This window comes from Macaca nemestrina, chromosome 4, assembly GCF_043159975.1.
Source record: "Macaca nemestrina isolate mMacNem1 chromosome 4, mMacNem.hap1, whole genome shotgun sequence".
NCBI classification, from domain to species: domain Eukaryota; kingdom Metazoa; phylum Chordata; class Mammalia; order Primates; family Cercopithecidae; genus Macaca; species Macaca nemestrina.
Window position 1 is genome coordinate 166,560,242 of NC_092128.1, and position 23,199 is coordinate 166,583,440.

The following is a 23,199-nucleotide window of genomic DNA, read 5'->3' on the forward strand; positions in this document are numbered from 1 at the left end:
CTGTACATGGCAGCCTCCTTGGGAGATTGCTTTGCTATCCTATTAGAATTCTTTTCCAGGGTTAAGGGTCATTTTAAAGATTCCCATACAGTGTTTCCATACTCACCAAGAAATGACACTAGTTAAACTTACAGGGACTTATTTTGTCCTGTTTATTTGCTGTCAAGTGTGTTCAAAATATACATTTGATGCTTTGTCAAGTGTGGCTTGACCAAGCTTCACAGGGCTTTATGTTTGCAGCAGTATTTTGAGTAGACAAAAGAGATGAAGACTTGCCCCATTATATATTATTTCATAGCCTCTAAACCTGATTAAGTTGCTCTCAACTGTAGTAAAGAGAAGAACTGTAACTGCCTACCTCAAAAAGCAAAATATGTAGCTTTTGACAGATGGGATAATGAAGACATGTAAAACTAATAGACATGGTTTTATTATCTCTAGTATAAGAAATTTGTGACTTCAGCTAATATTGGCTAAAGTCGTTAATTTTTTTTTTCTTTATCAGACACTATCCCATCAACCAAAACACTGAGCTTTTGCAGCAAATTTTGGTAGCACATAGGCCTTCAGCTATTTTACTGTAGTGCATATGTTATGTGTCCACAAAGCTATGAACAATTTTTGCTTAAGGAAATTGACTTTTCCTTGTGATGAAAACCCATGAGGACAGGAGAAAAAAAGGAGAAAAGGCCAAGAAGAAGAAAAGAAATGTGTTTCTTACATTCTGAGGAAAATCAGCAGAATATTTGAAGTCTTTGTCTGGTGTGTAAATTTCATCACACCATTCTGATTGAACATGTCTATGAGGCTAAAATGATAGCATATGGAGGAATGTCATGTGTTACCAGTTTAAAAAGATAATACCAATTCTTTATGAACTGCTGCATTCTCATATGAATTACATTTAAATATGTGCCTTTTTAACATATATTTATAATGCTTGCTTTAGTCTTAATTGTAAAATTTTCTATAAGTTACAAAAATTCACAGCCGTCAAATCTTTAATAACAAAAGTGTTTTGAAATGCTGGCATTAAGTGCAGACAAAATTTTTGCCAGCATGAGAAGTGCTAACATGTCTGTAAAACAAAATTAGAACACATGCACTTATAGTTTTTTAAGAAAAGAAATGTATATCCTGACATTTATATTATGAAAAGTAATGCGATAAATTAGTTTTTAGGTATTAGAACATATAATATAATGTATTTTGCTTCAAAATAAGGAACAAAACACAATTCACCAAGAATATTAAAGATTAGAGGCCATAATCAAAAAATAAATGACTCTTACTTCAGTACTCCAAAACTAAATACATGATGAGGTCTACCTTGTCATTTTTAGTCATGTTAAAATCAGGAGCAAATATTTGCTGGGCACCCACTGTACGCATCTATGTTAATCCAGGTTCTTTTAGAAGCAAATGCTAATATGAGATTAAATGTGTATGGGTGGCTGGGGTGTGGTGGCTCATGCTGGTAACCCCAGCACTTTGAGAGGCCAAGGCTGGCAGATCACCTGAGGTCAGGAGTTTGAGACCAGCCTGCCCACCATGGCAAAAACCCCTCTCTACTAAAAATACAAAATTAACCAGGTGCAGTGATACATACCGGTAATGCCAGCTACTCAGGAGTCTAAGGCAAGAAAATCGCTTGAGCTGGGGAGGCAGAGTTTGCAGTGAGCCGAGATCACGCCACTGTACTGCAGCCTGGGCGACACAGCGAGACTCTGTCTCTAAATAAATAAATAAATGAATAAATAAATACATAAGTGTTTGAGTTTTATTAGGGAAATAGCTATGTGAAAAATAAATAGGGGGAACCTGGAAGAGCCATGAGAGCCCAAAGCAAATTTGACCCGAAGTGAAAAAGAGAAAATTGACTGGACCCATCCTGGACTGCCATGCCACCTAAAAACTATTCATTGAAAATGCCAAAGATTTTTTTGAGTCCCAGTCAGCTGACAAAGGCATCCCATGTTTCCTAGGTCTTAGTCTCTCTGTCACACACAGTCATCCACAGGGATCAGCCTGCGGATGCTTTGGCACAACATTTTGATTTTTGAAGCAGCAGAAAATAAAAACAGATGAGGTAAATATGTTCAGACTCCATTCATCTTGGAAGAACCTATGTATTCTGCAAATCAGTTATTTTTTGGTTATGTATAATTACATTTTTTAAATTTATTAACAAAGTGCCCTGGACTCTATGCGGAAAGAACAAGGCTTCATATGAGGATATGACTCTACACAATTCCACTCTTTTTAAACTTGTTCAATACCTGTAAATCAAGTGTAAGTTGCACATAGAGGATGCCTTATGTTGGCATGAACTTGCCATTGCTAGATCTGCATTTTCACCATCCTCTTTGTTCATTCTCGCTTTCTACAGCACAGGTGATTCTACATAGAACAATGTGTGTGTACGTGGAGGGCAAGTTGTGAAGGGAGGTTGGGGAACATAACTGAATCATGAGTCTCTCCATTGCAGAACAACCAGCATATCAGTGAAAAAGGAGTGGCCTAGAGTTTGGAAAAATTCAGAATAGAAAAGGGGTAACTGAAAGGAAAGGGATATTTAGATCAAAGAAGAGTTCTAAAACAGGCATTAAGACATCTGAGTTCAAGTCCAATTTCAATATTTATTAGCTGTGTGGTTGTTAAAAGATAACTAAATTAGTGAATATTTGTGTTTAATAACCCAAAGAATAATTATTAAAGAAAATAAAAATAACCATAAAATTTCCAAGGATATTTAATTTCTGAAAATACTAATTCTGAAACTGTACATTATGCAAATTAAACAAATGTATCATAAAAGATCATAATATTTACATATACTGTACACATATCTTAATTATGTATAAATTTACATTCCTACAAATGCTACAGCTTAATTATTTGATTAACAATATAGATGCTTTGGTTTGGGTTAACTCATTCACTCATATGCACTGCAGAAGCCAAATTCAAACTAACTCAAAATCAAAAAGTAATTATTAGTTCATGTAACAAAGATGTTTGTCTCAAGGAGCAATAGAATCAACATGAAAATAATATCATCATGGCTCTGTCTTTATCAGTTTTGCTTATCTGCGCTTCTCTTTGCTTCCAGGTTTTTTAAATTCCTGCTGCAGATAAGTTTTTTGCCACATTGAGAAAGATGACTCCTGTAAATCATAACCCTGTATGCTAACAGCTAATGATCCAAAATGAAGACAGTTTTCCCCACCATTTCCAGCAGGAGAGTCCGTTGGATGACTCTCACCGGCCTGCCTGGGTCCTTGTGTCCGTGTTTCAATCAATCACTCCTCCCAAAGGGATGCAGTGTGATCACTGGTCTAGCACAGCTTAAATGCTCAAGCTTGTTGTCATGGAGAACAAAATACAAAGAATGACAAGTCCAGCAAGACCACAGGTGAAATACGTTCCAAAGAAGGTAGAGAAATCTACAGCGTAATTTTAATTGTTGAAAACAAGGAAAGAAATATCAAAGGATGCCATTTATAGGATAGGAATAGGAGGTAATTGGAAATTTGATTTTATTAGGGCAAAAGCTAACAATTTGAAACCAGTACAAAGCACTGGGAATCTGGGAGAAAAGGGAAAGGAAAGGAAGTTGGGAAGGACCTCATTCCTAAGAATGCACAGATATCATTTACATTGAAATTGCACCTTCAATTTTAATACCAATTGATATTGAGGTTTCACAGATATATTATTATTAATTAGATATGTTACAAAGTTCAGCCAAAGCAAACCCATCTCTCCAGATCAGGTGTATATTTCTATCCAAATTCTACTCCTATGTAAAAGGATATAAAGCAAAATGAAATAAAATCAAGAAATACAAATACCCATGTCAAGTCTCATATTCTTTATCTTTGATCATTTCCTCTCTATTTTCCACAATTTTCTAACCTCTCTGTTCAAGACATATTTTTAAAAGTGTGAAATTCTTCAATGCCCAGTTTGTTGAAACATGTAAGCTGATAAGAATAATAAAAATAAGAAGCAGCTGCTTTAAAAAGAGATCACTCTTTCGTGCTTTCTAAAGCATGGTGGTGGCTGGAACTGCTTTCTTTTGACCATCTCTTATGTTTTATCCCCAGGTTCCCCTACTTAGTTCAGTGTTTATTTATTTATTTATTTTATTATTATACTTTAAGTTCTAGGGTACATGTGCACAACGTGCAGGTTTGTTACATATGTATACATGTGCCATGTTGGTGTGCTGCCCCCATTAACTCGTCATTTACATTAGGTATATCTCCTAATGCTATCCCTCCCACCCATCCCCCACCCCACGACAGACTCCAATATGTGATGTTCCCCTTGCTGTGTCCAAGTGTTCTCATTGTTCAATTCCCACCTATGAGTGAGAACATGCGGTGTTTGGTTTTCTGTTCTTGCGATAGTTTACTGAGAATGTCAGTGTTCATTTCTATAATGATGAATGTATTATGTACTTCAAGGTAGTTTAACTCTAATCAAAGGAATGGGAGTAAGAAACTACAGTAAACCTTAAGTGCATTTTGGTTCTTACAGCTCATTCACTCATCTGCTAAGAGAACTAACTACTCATTTGTTATATTCTCCAAACTTGCCCTTTTAAAGCAACTAAATTATGATAATTTTATATACATTTCCTTTCTGATGTACTCATTACCTTAGCTGGAAATGAAATACTTATAGACACCAGTATAAGGTGAGTTATACCCTTTAAATGTAAGTAACTATCAAAGTTCAAAATAGAAATTCCTCACCTATAGACCACTTCGTATGCTGATTAATTACTGTAGCTTTGAGTTGTGTCAGCCTACAAAGGAAAGTTGCATTTTCTAAACAAAAGAACATTTTTTTCAGCTTTTAGCTTTTTTCTGAGAGCCTGGGGTTTTTTTTCCTTGAATTAGAAGTAGTGTTTCATTTTAAGGTGGAGTGACAGGAGTGTCAATATTTGAATTTATTGTCAAAAACAATCTAAATCCCTAACAAAGGGGAAAATACATTAAGTGGTTTCAGTGAGATGTATGTTGAAGAACAAATGGATGAGTGAATCAATGGATTAATGAGATCAGCGGTCTCTCTTGCTGCCCAGAATCCTTTGGGGTATTCCACAGGATGCTGCCTTTGCCCTGCTAGTCAAAAGGGAGACTGGAGACCCTCTCCTTCAGATCCTCTGTCTCTCTACGTCAGGCCCAACTCTAATCCTCCCCAACGTGTGATCTCTGTACATGACTCTCCACCCCTGTCTTAGGAGAATAAAAAGAATAGATGGTGGAGGTTTTCAGATGGGAGTTTGACAGTCCTTAAGCCCTAGTAACATTTACCTAAAAAAGGTGCAAAATCCACTGGATTCATTTTTTAAATAGTACTGAGTCACTGATGATCAAAGCAAGCTAATGAATCATGATGATATCTTGTTTAATTACCATGGTAGGCATACAAATCTCAGTTGTTTGTCCTATGTGCATGAAAGATCGGTATAATCCAAACAGTCAGTAAAACTAAAATTCTAACTATTTTACAATCTGGTCATTCTCTAGGAGATATACCTGTATTATAGCCTTTCTGGACTAATTTTCCACATAAAAAGATTCATTCTAATCTGATTTTAAGGATGTAGATATATTTTGACCCAAAGTGGTGTCAGCTAATGACAGCAAAATAATCTTTAGCTGTTATTTAATGCTTAGTACATCTTGTATCTAATTGAAAATGTATAAAGGGCAGTTTTAACAATTTTCAATAAAAATGTTATAGCGAAATTGTTAAGGGATATGTACTTATGCATAGACTTACTATTAAAGCCAGTTTAGGCTGAGTGGGGTGGCTCACACCTATAATCCTAGGACTGTGGGAGGCCAAGGATGGAGAATCACTTGAGCCCAGGAGTTCAAGACCAGCCTAAGCAACATAGTAAGATTCTGTCATAAAATAAAATACAATGAAACGGCTGAGTGTTTTGGTCTGTGCCTGTGGTCCCAGCTACTTGGGAGGCTGAGGTGGGAGGATCACAGGGACCAGGGAGGTTGTGGCTTTAGTGAGCCATGATTGCACCACTGCACTGCAGCCTAGGCAATAAAATGAGACATGTGTCATTTTAAAAAAACAAAACCAAAACCAAAAAAACCATAGTTTATGTTCTATAAATAAAAACAAGTAGTCTACAAATATGTCTGATGCCAGGAGAGAGTTACACCAACAGTTGTTATGGATAATGTATAAAACATCAAACCTAAATAGCTTGACAGCATGTAACTGTTCCTCAGGAATCATCATTATCATCATCACAATTATCATTATGAGCAGCAGTAACACATCATCGTTATTATGGCCTTACTCACTATATTTCATTCTATATTTTCCATAACGCTTTGACTTAGGTTTAATAAATCACATTAAAAAAAAAGAAAAAGAAAAAGAAAACAAGGGCCAGGCATGGTGGCTCAAGCCTGTAATCCCAGCACTTCGGGAGGCCGAGGCGGCGGGTCACGAGGTCAGGAGATTGAGACCATCCTGGCTAACATAGCGAAACCCCCTTGCTACTAAAAATACAAAATGTTAGCCAGGCGTGGTGGCGGGCACCTGTAGTCCCAGCTACTCGGGAGGCTGAGACAGGAGAATGACGTGAACCCGGGAGGCAGAGCTTGAAGTGAGCCGAGATCATGCTACTGCACTCTATCCTGGGTGACAGAGCAAGATTCCATCTCAAAAAAATAAATAAATAACTGAAAATAAAAATAAGAAAACAGGAATCACAGAGACTAGGTAACTTGTCTTAAGCCACACAGAAAATGGCAAGAGCCAGATGTGAATCACACATCTCTCTTGTTCTAAATTTCCTGTCATCAACCACTACCCTGCGTCCCATGATGTCTCTTAGGACCTCACTTGACAGTGATTTTCCTGATATATCTCGCAGGTCCCTGTGGTTTTATCGCATAGATATCCTCCATGGAAATTCTCCAATTTCCCTACTCTACTGTCTGCATTTTTATTTTTTTTTTTCAGTTACATGTGAAATGCAGCTTCGGAATTCCTCACTCTGTCTACTTAGCTAAGACGTATGGCAGATTCTTGGCACATATGTTTTACTTTTTCAGTTTTTTTCAGAGTGTTATTCTTGCCACATCATAAATGTTTTTGCTTCCTTACATAATGCAAATTTTCATCACCCAAGCCCATGTATTGGAAAATTTAGAAATAAAATGCTGCTTGAGAGTTTGAGATATTACAGTGAGTTAAATTTGCCCCACATAGAGCCCATTCTCTAGGGACCACATCACTTAGATCTTGTTACTAAAAATATGTGAACTGAAGGAGAAGCCAAATCAGGCAAAAGCTGGTTCAAGATGTGCAAAGGGCAAACCTTGTTAGAAGGATTTACAACCCAATTACATAAGGTCTAAGAGACTGGGCAAATTATTGAGGCTATTCATATTATTTTACTAGAGCAGAAATTAACTATGTTCAGTAATGGAGTTATTAGCTAGACCTTGAAAGGACAATTAGAGATCTTTGTTCCAATACAATTTGATTTGTTTATAAAGCATTTCTTAGTTACAACTGCCCTGTCTTGTTATAAGAATTTTTCTTTTAGAATTTAAATTCAAATACTAGATATTTTAATAAAATCACTACCATTAATATTAATATTTTTGCTAAGTGAGAATAACATTCATTTTATTTTTAATTTTTTAAATGATAAACATTATCTGAAAATTGTAACTCTACAGTTTATTATTTTACAACTAGATATTTTGCAAAGTTAAGTACTAAATAATAATGCTCTCAAATTATAGCATTTTTTTGCACATCATCAACCAACTAAGCTTTTTTAACTGGTGTTCTTATAAAACCTGTCTAACTTTGTGTGATGATTAATTCTATGTGTCAACTTGACAGGATCATGAGGTGCCCAGATAACTGGCCAAGTCTTATTTTGGGTGTGTCTCTGAAGATATCCTTGGATGAGATTAACATTTAAATGGGTAAACTGAAGAAAGCAGTTGTCCTTCCTAATGTGGGTCAGCCTCATGCAATCAGGTGAAACGCTGAATAGATTAAAAAAGCCCAAGTTAAGAGATAATCTCTCCTGCCTCATTACCTCTGAACTGGAACATCAGTTTTTCCTTGCCTCCAGACTCTACCTAAAATGTTGGCTCTTCCAGTGTCTTGAGCCTGAATCTTGAGCCTGGAAGTACATCATCAGCTCTCCTGGTTCTCAGGTCTTTGGACATGGACTGGAACTAAACCTTTGGCTCTCCCAAGCCCTCAGTTGCTAACTCATCTTACAAATCTTCAGGAATTGTCAACTTCCATAATCACACGAGCTAATGTCTTATGAAAAATCTGATGTGAGTGAGTGTGTGTGTAATTATGTATAAGAATTTATATATAAATATATGTAGATTATATATAAGAATATATGTAGATTATATATAAGAACATATATAAGAATATAGGTAGATTATATATAAGAATATATACAAATAATCCTATATACATATAATCACATGAGCCAGTTTATTATGACACATCTGATATCTGAAATACACAAATATATATGTTAAATATATGTTTATTTAAAGAACCCTGACTGTCAGAGAGAAATTGAAATAGAAAAAATAACTTTGGTGATTGCAAATAGTGATTTTAATTTTGTTCTTCAGTTTCTTTTGCATCTAAACTAATAGATCTTTGGTTTAGCAAAAATAAAGTAGGTGGAGATATTAATGAGGAAGGATAGTTAAATGTTTTAAGAACCTGTTTAGACATGTCTCCTGAAAAATTAGTGCATATTATATATGGAAATACTTGACTGCTAATTAGAACTGCTGCATGGTTCTTAAATAAAGACTGAATAAGTAGTCTGGAACTCCAGTTTCTATCCTTCATCAACTTCTGACTCACTTTGCAAATTTTGGGATTCTCCTTATAAGTTTTCTTGTGCTTCCTATCTCTAATTTTATTGACATGGAAGAATAAGCTCTTTTGATTATATTTTTTCAGTAATAATGATGATTAGTTTTGAAATTGGAGAGTTCCCTGATCAGCCTTGCAGGACAGGTGACAGGGGTGTGGTTCATCTATTTGGTCACTACCATTGCTCAAACCTCTGACAGGAGTGGGAACATGCAGACAGGCAGGTGCAGGAGTAGGTGCATTGGGCTCTGGCCCCACAGCAGTGTGCAGGGGTAGGAGCCTGTGATTCCCATGTTACAATACTCTTTTAGCTCTGCCATCCATAGACCACTTAAGCGGTCTCAGGTCTGTCTTTGTTAGCAGTGTGAAAACAGACTAACAGCCCCTGTGCCTTTCTGTAAGGGCAGAGGGCTAGTGTGAGAGCTTTCTACATCCTGAGCTCTTGTCCAGCACCCCGGAAGAATCAGGTCACACACAGACTTGAAGGATGCATGCAGGGGTTTTCTTTAGTGGTGGAGGTGGCTCTCTGCAGGTTAGATGGGGAGCTGGAAGGGGGATTGAGTGGGAAAGTGATCTTTTGCTGGATGGCCAAACTCCTCTCTGACTGCCCCCAGCCAAATGCCTCTCAGCATTCAGAAATTCCTTCTCTTCTCTCTTTTTCTGCCATGCCATTCTCCTGTTCATCTGGCTTGTCTTCTCACCTCCTCATCTTCTCTTCTGTTTGTGTGCTTCTGGAGCCTTTTTATGGGTACAAGACTGGGGGGCATGGAGGGCCAAAGGCAACAATTTGGGCATAAAAATGGGAATGCCTGTCCCAATTTAGGGCCACAGGTCTCCAGGCCTGAGGGTGGGGTCTTTGCTGGGGAACCACCCTCTTCTATCCAGTATTTTCCTGTCTCCTGTCTGTATTAGTTTAATATGCACATTGATTCATTCATTCATTCAAACATTGATTGATTCATTCATTCAAAATGATTTTAACTAAGTGCCCATGAAATGTCAGTCTTTCTTCTGAGCACTAATACACGGCAGTGAGAATGACAGTCAAGACTTCCATTCTCAGGAAACTTAGAGGGAGTCAAGGAGAAAAACAATAAATTAATAAATGAGTGAAAAAAACAAATGTATATGATATTTTCAGATTGTGATAAAATCTGGAAATAAAATAAATGAGGGTTATGAAAGAAAATGGGAGTTGTTTTATTTCATTGTTAGGAAAGTTCTAAGAAGTTCACAATTTAGATGGAAATATGAATTGTATAAAGAAACTAGTGATGTCCTGAATTGAAGACAAAGCCAAACAAACAAGTAAATTAGAGGTGAATTTAGAACCTTGAAGAAACAGATCTCTTCCTCATCAGGCCTGATCATCAAGAATTCCTGTTCATGATCCTACATGCCCTTTCTACAGGCAAGCAATGGCAACCTTGAAAGTTATTTGTGGAAGCTAACGGAGCCTTTACTAAAAATACCTAGACTACTGATTTACCTTTTGAGGAGGGTTACAAAATAAAAAGAAAATAATACTTACTATATGTAAGCAAGAAATAATCATTTACTGTATATATCACTGCAATTTTGAGATGTGTCTTTTATATTAGCCAGAATTACCTATATCAACACAGTCAAGAATTTGGGTTTATATTAAGTGTCATGAGAATATGTTAACACTTCAAGCAGGGTAAGTGATATGATTTGGTTTATGTTGTTATGCTACCACTCTGATGAGTGGCAACGGTTTGTAGAGGAACAAGGGAAAGAGATTAATTAGGAATAGGATAATCAAAAGCTGACACTGGCATGGACTGGGGTAGTTGCTACAGAGATAGAAGGAAATGCACATATTCTGGGTTTTTTTGAAGGTAAATATAAAAGACCTGAAAGATAGATAGGATGTGGAGGTAACTTACAGAGAGTGATAAAGAATGATGTTTTTCTCTAAGTTTCATGTTTTGAGCAAATAGATGAATGTTGGTGTTATTTTTTAAATGGGAAGACAGAAGAATACAGTAAAAGTGTATTTTTTGATGGGCTTTTGTGACATCCAGGGCCAGTATTAGTGTATCTTTGTGTTGTGATCCATCCATAGACATTTCTGTTAATGTTGGGATTTGGGGGAAGGTGTTAGGGAGAAAATCATTGATGAAGAAACTTCTCAAGGTTAAGTGAAATAAGACCTATTACTTTTCTTAATTCAGTCAGTATAATTGGACCTAAAAATACTTGCATAAAATGTCCTTAATAAGGACAATAGAAAATTAGCAAGTGTAATTATTTAGGAAATGACTGAAGTAGGCACTAATTAAGACTTAGATTCAAGACTCGTTGCAAACTTTGCCTATGATCTTCACCAGTTTTCTCACCTTGATTAAGTCACTTGCCATGTCTGATTAAGTTTCTTTATCAATAAATAGAGCAGATTTATTTCTCTGAATAAGCTTCTTATAATCATTGAAAATAAAAAGTCATAAGAAAACACTTCACAAATTACAAAACACTATAAATATAAGTAAGAGTTTCTATTACTTTTAAAATAAATACAAGAATTCAAAGTAACTTCCAGTTTTTAAAATTTACATGTTGTGTTTTTTTGGTGCTAAAATGACATTTTTACCATGAATAATTGTGTAGCAAACAGAATACATGAATAATGGGTGGAAAGCATCAACATAATTTCAGAAAAACAAACAAGCAAACAAATTAACCATAGCATTTCCCAGAAGAAGTTCCATGGAAATAGTAATTTTCAGAGTTAATATCTTTTGGAAGAGTGGAAAAAGCTTCAAGGTATAATTAATTCTGCACCTAAGTCTCAATTTTGCCCAAGAACAATTCATGAATTAACATGAAGAATATACATAACCGATATTTTTTTTTAAAAAATAGGTAAAAGTGCATACACTCTATTTTGTAACTACTGGGGTAAAATACCTTTGATTTAATTTTCAAAAATGGCCTAATACTATAGATGTAACAAAGCATTGTGAATAGATCAGATAGTGCATGCTTGGCATGATCGATGCAAGTACTAATGTTGCTTGCTGTCTGATAAAGACAGAGGATGCACAGAGTAAGTACATGAATATGGCAGTTGTGACAATACAATGGCAGTTCAGAATCCAAAAGACATTTCAAAATACCAGAAGTTTACAGTTCAATTTCGAGGCATATTTTGTATATCTCAAAGTTGAATTGTGGATTTGTGGATTGTATACCTAGCAGAGAGGGAAAGAAAACCAACAAAAATAAACATGCAAAACAATGGACCTGTCTTATCCTCCAAAATAGCTCCCCAAACCCTTTCTGGTATTCACACCCTTGAGTATGGGCTGAACTTTGTGGTGACTCACTGCCAGCAAATAAAGTGATGAATTCAAAAGTAATAAGATGTTACTTCTGAGACTAGGTTACAAAAATAATTGTGACTTCCATCTTCCTTGCTATTTCTTCCTTCCCCTTGGAATCCTGCCTCTGGAAGAAGCCAGCAATTATTTATGAGTGGTTCTCTGGAGAGGCCCACATAGCAAAGAACTGATGTCTTCAACCACTAGACAGTCCAGAGCTGACACCAGTTAACAGCCACATGAGTGAGCTCAAAGGGGAGCTCCCTGGAAATGGTTGCCATCGATACTGGAAATGGCTACCATCTCCACCTATGTACTGAGAGCATCCTCAGAACAGACCTTAAATTAGAGGCACCCAGTTAAGCTACACCTGAGTTTTTGACCTACAGATGCTGAGATAATAAATAATTGGTGTTTTAAGCAACTATGTGTTAGGGTCATAATTTATTACTTATAATAAATAACAAATAATGGCCTTTTTAGCTAAAACCATCTAATTTACTATAAAATTTTGATTTTAAATTATCTTCACCAAATGCTTAAGAAACTATATATGTGTGTGAGTTTATCTATGTGATTCTACATTCATATATGTTTATGTATGCATAAAACAATGTTTATATCTTAAGTATTTGTGTTCATCAAAATCTGAAAACAAAATTAACTGTTTTATGAAAGAGAAAAAAGGCATACTTATTATACAGAAGAAAAATTGGTAGGCAACTCTTGACACTATTATGTGACTACAGTGATCTTTTTAAGACTTCTAAAATTATCTTGAAGAACATTTTTACCCTAAACCTTTCAGTTTCAAAAGATTTTGAATATAAAACAATTGCTGAAATAAAGCATTGACATTTAAACATTAACAGAGCTTCAAAACGTAAAGGGGAAAAAGTTGTGCCTATAGGCTAATGTCAGGAGTGCAATATTCTTGCTAAATTCTAAAGCAGCTTTCTGATCTAAATTTAGGGCTACTGGCAGTGGATCCAACGTTAGATGGGTATTTGAGAAAACAGTTGTTTCAGCCATGCATATAAGCCAGGAGAATGTTGGCAAGAGTAACTCCAATGCAAAACCATGACAGAGAAGGAAACAAAAAGATTCCTGACATTTAGACCAGTTGGAGATAATGTGTTACAAACAAGTAACTACAAATAAATGTTTCTAAACAAGGCAGTGATAATTTCTCAACAAGTTGGCTGTTAAAATAAATTCTGCTTTTCCTTTCTATTTTCCTTCACATTCTTTGGGTATTGGTCCTTCCATCTGGCTTACTTTTTTGGACCCAGATCCAGGAGAGCATTTTCCCATAAAGCTTGATAGAGGAAAAGCTACAAAAGCAATCTCTGTACATGGTAATTCCAATAGTCCAATGTGAAGCACGGAAGAACAACTATTCAGCCCACATTTGTTTCCCTGGCAGCTCTCTGAGACCTCTTTCATAAGGTCACTAATTCCATTCATGAGGGATCCAGCCTCATGACCTAACCAACAACCAAAAGCCCACTTTCAACATGTTGTCACATTATTGATTAGATTTTAACATGAATTTTAAAGAGACACAACCATTTGGATCACAGAAGGAAGCTTCACATGGCAGCTCAAACTCAAATTCTGGACTTGGACAACCCAAACACGGCCCCACCATGACTTGGCAATCACTTTCTTTACAATTTTGAAGTGTTCTGATTTTTCAGAACATTCTGATCATTCAGAAATAATGAATGTGCATTATTTACAGGATCAGAAAGTGGTAATTCTAAATATTAAACTGTATGTATTTGGAACTTATATCTCTCTATATAATATATAACCATGGAACATGTTAGCAGTTCCTAAAGTTTAACTAACCTAGCTTATGATTTATAAAAAAAATAAAATCACCCTATTGAATATTTTTTATTTAGAGATTGAGCTTTTGAGTAGCACCCTCTTCTCTCACCTTTATAAACATATTCCTGAATATGTTTTGAACAGTCTTTCTTTAGGTTTTGTCAATACCACATTTATTGTTCTAATTTATCTAGTGGTTCCAAATCCCAAAATGGACTGAGTTAGTAGTTTGAATTTAAAAATTTAACTTTATCATGGTTAAATTATTTACAATGCAACATTTTCAAGTTTTGGTATGTGAAAAATACAGTAATAGAGATTCACTGCAAATCCATACAGAGGGAATGAGGATGTTAGCCAGCTTTGTGAAATCTGTAAATATGTTCAAGAGCTTTCTTTGTGCTATTGTTCCCCCATGCTGTGGAACTCCATAAGCATTTCATAAACCTTTATCTGGACAAATTAAAAAAGCAGTCCAGTAGTCAGAATCTTGATGTCATGCTCAATAAGGCAAAGTGTGAGGAAAAAGAAAGAAATTAAAAGCTGCAAGAGATTGTTCTGAGTGGGAAAATATGGCTTTTCTTGTTACTCTTCATTTCAACAAGGCATGCTGTAATATAATTTAAAGTGGAAAATCGATGTGGGTAAATAACACTTTTTAACTTTTATGTTTGAATTTTATATTTGAGATTTTTTCATTTATTTACTCAGTAAAAATAGTTGAATGTCAACTACACAGTCAATCCAATGCAAAGTTCCTGAAGGAGAGTGAATTTCTTTTACTTTTAGCTTATAGACAAAAGGGTTGCTTGACTGCAGAGTGTTTTATTCCCCCTAAGTGTACAACAATTAGAATATGTGTTTTGGAAAGTGAACCATGGTGAAGCTAAGATGTGTCTTCAGTAAGGAGAATACATGGACCTGGTTTTGTGAACAGAATGATGGGTTGGTTTCTGGCTCTTGAGCGTAAAGAGGAGAGAGGAAAAAAAACAGTGGTGATATTTCAGGAAATAAGCTACATTCTACTAAAGCCAGAAACTGACTTCCCAGTAATTGCAAGAGCACAGCTTGAGATTCAGAGAGCTTGAACCAAAGTATTAATCTGAGCACCTGGAAGACCATAGAGCCAATTGAGTTGATACCAAAACCTGCAAACAAGAGTACTGTATAGTCCTGGGGTTAGCGTATTTAACAACACAAATTCTTATCCCTGTGACAACTCTTAACCATGGAGGTAGCTATTGAAAATATTTTTCCCCCGGATTTGCAGTTTTAATATTTAATCTACAATTAAATACTTATTAATTTTACTCTAAGTTTAAGTTGAGAGTTTATACAGGTAAGGAGCATTTGGATATTCAATGTATACTTTCTGAGATGTGATTATTGTTACTATAGCTAAGGGAAGTATTTCTCCATAACGTATTGGTGTGCTAACAAAGCCATGTTTAGTGCTTCCATTCTCTGTGGTGATCATGACTTTGCAGTGTTTCTCCCTCTTTTTTGATTTCTCTGAAATCTGGCTCACTTAAAGTTTCATTATAATTGTTAGATAAAAAGCAAGGTAGTCACTTTTCAGCAAATGAAAGATTTCAGGTATTCATAAAATTTAAGTGTCTTGACAGATATTAAGGTAATATTTCCCTAATTATTATTAAATTCAATTTTTCTAAACCAAAATGACCTTTGGTTTAGAAAAATAAGGGAAACATTTTTTTGCTCCAAGTAAACTTTCTATGCCTTATCACAACACTCTTCTCCCTTTAATTATCTTTCGACATGCCCAGTAAGGTCAAGTTTGTCAGAAAACTTGCATGGATCTTTTTTACATTTACTGATGAAGGCATCGCAAACATGATGCCAGGAGGAATAACAGAAACCCAGGATATTTTTATTTACAGGGCCCCCTGTCTTGAATTCCTCCTTCTACGCGGTGCTAAACTGCTAATTTCTCACTTCATTCCATGACTTTATCAAGCCTTAAATTGAGTAAATTGTGTTCATTGTTTTAGATTCACCTTCATGTTCTGGGTTATTCATCCTGGCTCTGGCTCCAATAGACCAGCAACTGTGCTCATTTAATCTTGGCTTAACCATTTTTGGCATCTCGCTTCTGTCACTGGCCAGTATCTCTTACTGGAAAGTCTCCCAGCTAGACATGATCTGCCTAAAGCTATCATCTAAAGCTAGTCTAAAGCTATCATCTCATATCTTTTCTAAGTCCTGAAATTTTTGCCTTCTAACTCTGTTGGGCTTTCTTTCAACACTACGCTATGCTTTACTTGGAACAGCCTTTGCTATGAGCAGATCAAATTCTCCTAGGTTCTATTTCTCCATGGTCCTGATGTTACCTAAGAGGTACAATTTGTAAAGTTCAAATTACTTTATACGGGATCAGAGAGTTAGAGAGTCCTATGGGAATTTAAAATTCCCCAAATTCAATTGTTTCCAGAAAACTGGAGCTATTACTTGTTCCCACTCACACAATTTATTATGACGAAAGGTATGTCTCAAAAACAGGATGCAATATTTCAGTCTATTTTTTTTCTAGAATATTACACTGAAGTAATACGATCCCATTAACAGTCATGTTCTGTTTCCAAAGTGGTGAATATTAAATTCAGATACACAGAGATTTCTTATGTGGGAAGTTGTTCAGTAGGATCTTCCTCCTGCTCTCCAAACATGCATGTGAATATTAATCTACTTCATCTATTCATATGACTGAAGTGTATCAATTACACTACCTGTGCCATGGGACAGCTCTAAGTATAAGAGTAAATTTAAAAGGCGTTACCTTTTCTGTCTTTCATCACTTTTGTATTCCCAGTACCTCTTTGCCATCTAGACGTTTCCTTTAACAAAGCTGATATTAGGCAAAGATGTGATTTCAATTATGGATATTTTAAGAAAAAAGATAAAGTGCCCCCTGACTGCTGTCAGATGGGAGCACCTCTAACAACAGAGGTGTGTGTTTCTCTTATTGAACAAAAACAATATCACAGGGCGCCAACATCAGACAAATGCACTATGCATTGGTGACAATCAAGACAAAAAGACCACATCATCGTTACATATGATCACACACACACACCCCCCATACACACACACATACACACACAGAGACAGAGAGAGTGAGACAGAGAGAGAGACAGAGACAGAGAGAACTGTCTAAACTACAGAGTGACCGATATCTCACTTTCCTGGCTGACATGATAAACTTCTCCTTTTTTGACCAATTACATCTTTAGCTCTATCCTCCCCACCTCCACTACTCCCTTCTCCTAGATTTAAAAAAAAAAAAAAAAAAAAACTATTAAAACACAAAATCATAAACTTGCCTTCACTTTATGACAGCACCAAATACAGAACTAAAGTACCCTTCTTTCAAAACTTTTCAAAATATTCTATCATGAATTCAAATCTTATAACAAATCCCTTCCAACATCCCTGACCTAACAGGCCCTGGAATTCTTCATGGAGTGGGACTCTCTCAATGAAAAGAGTTGATCAACCCAACTTTATTCAACCAGAGGTGTGTTCAAGGTGTTTCTGTAGTATAGTAATGACAATCTTACAGTGCATTTCAAAAAGTTACTTCTATAAGAGCTATTTGTATTTAAAACTATATAATTTTGCAATGGCCTTTATTTTTTTCCATTCAAGAGAAGGTATTCATTAACCATAAAAATAAAACAAAACATTTTGATGATAAAGTTAATTTAATATTCTGGAAATGAATCATACTTCTCATTGTTTTACACTGTCTACCAGTTACACCAGGTTTTTGTTGGATGAAGATGCTCTCCAATAATTCTTTACATATTTTATGTGTAGAACAGACTAGATTCTCAATAAACACCCACTGTCAGTAATGGTGGTTTATTTTTCTATGTGACTAGCAGTTATCAAGTACCTATTGAAAGAGTTAGAAACATACCATTATTTTTCTATTTGGCTGGCAGTTATCAAGTATCTATTGGAGGTGTTAAAAAAATACCATTCAGGAATAGTGCCTAGTTGAGTAAAAAGCACTGGAAAAACAATAGGTGCAAATAGATTACTCTGACCTTCATTCCAATCCTTAATATCAGGAGAGGAGGTTCCTGCGTGCAAGTTGCCCTCCCTATACCAGAAGGAAAGCAACATTCTTATCGTCAACGACTGGAAGTTGAGATTGAGGGAATTCTGTACAGACTTTGTTAAAGTAACTCTTACTTTTTAAGCCTGCCCATATAATCTAGTTGCTTTTTGTCAACTTACTATTTTTATAAGGACTCCCATGTCAAGTAAAACTTACAAAATAAATTTGCATACTTGTCTCCTGTTAATATGTCTTATGTAAATTTAATTCTCAAGCCTAGCAGAAAAAGAAAAGAAAAACAAAACAAGGAAAAGGTGCAATTTTGCCTCCCCTATACCTTTAAGGATGAGGCATTTATGGCAGGTAGGTTCTGCAGTAACAGACTCTGGGAGAAGATGTCTGTTAGTGATAACTCTTGTTAAAGGAAGTTGAGCTAAAACAAGAAACTCAACTATGTTTCAGGATTACAACATCTTGGCCAATTGGCAGGCAGCTGTGAAGCAAATATTGCCCATTAAAGCACCCCACATTGGCCTAAAATATTTGTTCTTTATACTCCATCTCCCTTAGCTACTGGATACAACATATTCTCGAAAGTGTGTCTCCTCAGGCAAAGTGATTGAAACTAAAGCATACCTTTAAATACATGAATAGAAGTGAGAAGGTGTCTGTTGGCCATATTTTCTGCAGCTGGGCAGGAAGTCCTTCCTTGAGAGAGGAAGGAAGTTGTCCAACACATATGTATTATACATAAGCAACTGCATGTGAGTTCAAATGGACCAATTCAAAATGGACCTAAAACTAGATAGCAATTAAGAAAATATCTATTAGTTCTCATTTGTCAATTTTTGTTTTTGTTGCAATTTCTTTTGGCATCTTTATCATGAAGTCTTTGCCAGGCCCTATGTCCAGAATGGTATTTCCTAAGTTGTCTTCCAGAGTTTTCATAGTTTTTTTTTGTTTTACATTTAAGTCTTTAATCCATCTTGAGTTAATTTTTCTATACGGTACAAGGAAGGGATCCAGTTTCAATCTTCTGCATATGGCTAGCCAGTTTTCCCAGCACCATTTATTGAATAAGGAGTTCTTCCCTCATTGCTTGTTTTTATCAATTTTGTCAAAGATCAGATGGTTGTAGGTGTACCATATTATTTCTGGGCTCTCTATCCTTTTTCATTGGTCTGTGTTTCTATTTTTGTATTAGTACAACGTTGTTTTGGTTACTGTAGCCTTGTAGTATAGTTTTAAGTCAGGTAATGTGATGACTCCAGCTTTGTTCTTTTTGTACAATGATGTGCCTCTCATATCAGTCAGAATGGCTATTACTAAAAAGTCAAAAGAAAAAAAAATAGCAGATGCTGGTGAGGTTGTGGAGAAAAGGGAACTAGTTCAGTCATTGTAGAAAACAGTTTGGCAATTTCTCAGAGAACTTAAAACATAAATACCATTTGACCCAGCAACCTCATTATTAGGTAAATATCTAAAGGAATATAAATCATTGTACCTTAGAGACAAATGCACGCATATGTTCGTCGAAGCACTATTCACAATATTAAAGACATAGAAGCAACCTAAATGCCCATCAATGATAGACTGGATGTGATGTTTAATACTGAGTGTCAACTTGATTGGATTGGAGGATGCAAAGTATTGGTCCTGGGTCTATCAGGGTGTTGCCAAAGAAGATGAACATTTGAGGCACTGGACTGGGAGAAGCAGATCCACCCTGAATCTGGTGAGGCACCACCTTATCAGCTGCCAACCCAGCTAGAATAAAGGAGGTAGAAGGAGATGGAAAGAGCAAACTTCCGGCCTTCATCTTTATTCTGTGGTGGATGCTTCCTGCTCTCAAACACTGGGCTCCAAGTTCTTCAGCTTTTAGACTCTTCGACTTACACCCGTGGTTTGCCAGGGACTCTCAGGCCCTTGGTCACAGACTGAAGGCTGCACTGTGGGTTTCTCTACTTTTGAGGTTTTGGGACTCGGTCTGGCTTCCTTGCTCCTCAGCTTGTAGACGGCCTATTGCGGGACTCATCTTGTGATTGTGTGAGTCAATACTTAATAAACTCCCCTTCATATGTACATCTATCCTATTATTCAGAGTTCTGTCCCCCCAGAGAGCCCTGACTAATACATTGGATAAAGAAAATGTGGTACATATACATCATTGAATACTATGCAGCCATAAAAACAAATGAGATCATGTATTTTGCAGCAACATGGATAGAGCTAAGCAAACAAACACAGGAACAGACACCCAAATACCACACGTTCTCACATGTAAGTGGAAACTAAACATTGAGTGCATATGTACACAAAGAAGGAAACAACAGACATGGGGCCTCCTTGAGGGCAGAGGGAGGGAGGAGGGTGAGAAACGAAAAACTACTTATCAGGTACTACGTGTATTACTTAAGCAGTGAAATAATTTGCTCACCAAACACCCGCAACATGCAATTTAGCTATATAACAAACCTATAGAGGTATACCTGAACCTAAAATAAAAGTCAAAAAAAAAAAAAACCCAGAAAAACCGACAAGTCACATGGCCACCTCTCCATGCATAGAAGACCAGGAAAGTTATTGGCTGTGTACATTGCAACAGGGTTTCTCTTAGCAAGGAAGACAGGGAATGTTACCATGCCAAGTCTTATCTTTCTGATAATTGTATTCTAAACATAATATTGACAAATTCTGTACAACTAATATACTCCTTTTGCTATTTGAAATCTAGGAAATTAAATGTCTCATAAATAGAGAATTAGAAAAGTATCCAGGACCGTGCATGGTGGCTCACGCCAGTAATTCCAGCACTTTGGGAGGCCTAGTTGGCTGGATTACAAGGTCAAGAGATGGAGACCATCCAGGCCAACATGGTGAAATCCCATCTCTACTAAAAATACAAAAATTAGCTGGGCGTGGTGGCACGCTCCTTAGTCCCAGCTACTTACTTGGGAGGCTGAGGCAGGAGAATCGCTGAACCCAGAAGGCAGAAGTTGCAGTGAACAAGATTGCACCACTGCACTCCAGCCTGGCAACAGAGCAAGACTCCATCTTAACAAGAAAAATAGAAGTATCCAGTATATTTTAGTCTAGATATGGAAATTGAGCCACTATTAGAAGGAGTTTCTAGGAGGAGCTTCAGGAAAAGCCAAGAATCTCTTGACAACTTATTTGGTGTTATTTGTTCAACTATTAGTAAGCTTGGAAAAATAAAACAAGTATTGCAAAAGAAAAAAAAAAGATAATATTGAGAAATGATAAGAAATGCCAGAAACAAGCTGCTAAATTAATGTGCAAATAAACGTCAAATGTGACATTTGTTTTACTTCTTTCTTCAGTAAGTACTACTTTAAGTTCTTGCAATGTCTTCATCTTTCTCAGTAGAGCTGCCAAAAATCTGATAGTTCTCCATTCACTTTTACTTATTTCAGGACAGCAGTTGTCGATTTGTTAATTCCTTTCTTTACCACTCTTAATCCCATTGTGATTGAGTATCTCCGAAATTTACGGGCAATTTTCATTTTATTTAGTTGCCTCAGATTAAATTGCCCCAGGCATTAAAATCCATGACACAAATAATCAAAAGTAAGAGAGCAGAGTGTCCTCAGATGTCACCAATGCAAAAATAGGCAAGTAAAATCTGTGATGGAATTTTAACATTCACAAAGCACTAGAAAATTATGAATTTGCATAACTTTCTCTATGACCTGTCACTAGCTTTTTTCTGGAGATTGCATTATTCATTCATCAAATTATGGCAAAGGAAGAGATTTTACTCTCTCTTGCTTAAAACTATGAAAATTATATATTATATGCAAATATTGTTCTACACACAAATATACACACAGACACTCATATATACTCATGCTCACACACACAGTCATCACAAATATTGTGCTTACACATTGTGAGAGTACAATTATAAACTAATTGCTTTAGAAAGGAAAAGAATATCAAAGTGTGTGCTGGAGGTTGTGTGATCCAAGAGAGAAGAGAAATGGAAAGGAAGCTAGGGTTATAGGAACATATTTAATGAATCCTGAGGGGGTGGTGGGGCGGGTGATATTGTGCTTGGTACTATATATGAGTTATTTCATTCAATTATCAAACATGCATTTATTAAGTAGATGTTATTGATGGTATTATTTTTGCTTTAAAAGCTAAATATCAAAGATGTCAAGTAACACAGAGCCGAGATGCCACAAATACAAATTACCTGATTCCCAAAACATATATTTTCTGTCACCATGTTGGTTCTAAAGGCTACTAGAGTTATATGCTACCTAACTGCAAGAGCTTTAACTTTACATTCTCTTTTTTTCTTTTTCTTTTCTTTTCTTTTTTTTTTTTTTTTCCCGAGACAGAATCTCTCTCTGTCACCCAGGCTGGAGTGCAGTGGCAAGATCTTGGCTCACTGCAACCTCTGCCTCCCGGGTTCAAGCTATCCTTCTGCCTCAGCCTCCAGAGTAGCTGGGACTACAGGCACCCATCACCACGCCCAGCTAATTTTTCTATTTTTAGTAGAGACGGGGTTTCACCATATTGGCCAGGCTGGTCTCGAACTCCTGACCTTGTGATCCGCCCGCCGTGGCCTCCCAAAGTGCTGGGATTACAGGCCTAAACCACCGCTCCCGGCCTAATTTTAAATTTTTAAATTTGCAATTTGTTAAAAGATCTATTGATAGTATCTCACCCCTACATTACCTCAATTTCATCTAATTATGTGTGGCAACTTTCTCTGACCTTCCCCTAAAAACCTTCCCTAAAAGTTTTGACTGTGACCCGCTTCTATTTGCTTTTATTCACTCTCCTTCAAAGAGTTCATATTTATGTAACTAGCTGCCTCTTAAATAATGAATTCAAATTCTTTCAAAATTATTAGTCTGAGTTACTGTCTAATATGTTTCTTGAAAATAACTTGAATTTTATTTGTCCAATTTTGCTCACAAACACTACAATGAAGGCTAATTATATCTTCAGACAGTTGATCTTAAAAAATGCATTTAA